Source organism: Crocuta crocuta, unplaced genomic scaffold (assembly GCF_008692635.1).
Source record: "Crocuta crocuta isolate KB4526 unplaced genomic scaffold, BGI_CrCroc_1.0 scaffold938, whole genome shotgun sequence".
NCBI classification, from domain to species: domain Eukaryota; kingdom Metazoa; phylum Chordata; class Mammalia; order Carnivora; family Hyaenidae; genus Crocuta; species Crocuta crocuta.
The window spans coordinates 46,140-46,557 of record NW_027530858.1 but is presented as its reverse complement, the minus strand read 5'-3'; positions in this window follow the sequence as shown (position 1 = coordinate 46,557).

The window sequence follows — 418 nt, the reverse complement described above, 5'->3', positions numbered from 1 at the left end:
TAAATAAAGTTAATTTTTTTAAAAAATTGTATTTAAATTCTATTTGGTTAATAAACAGTGCAATATTGGTTTTAGGACTAGAATTCAGTGATTCATCAGTTACACACAATACCCAGTGCTCATCACAAGTGCCCATCCTTAATACCCATCACCCATCTAGCCCATCCCCCACCCACCTCCCTACCCTCTACTCTTAAGTGTCTAGAAATTTTATTGTAAGTATTAAAAAAGGTTCAAGCTTCATCCACTGTGCATAATTAATTATCCTCATTTAGGTATCATATGTTGCATTTTTAGCAATAAAATTTTCAAATTTCCAAATTAGATGATCTCCCATTTACCTTTTGGTTTCTTGTTCTCTCATTTGACCCACCCCGGTCTAATGATACTCATAGAGTTCACACTGATGTCTCCACTG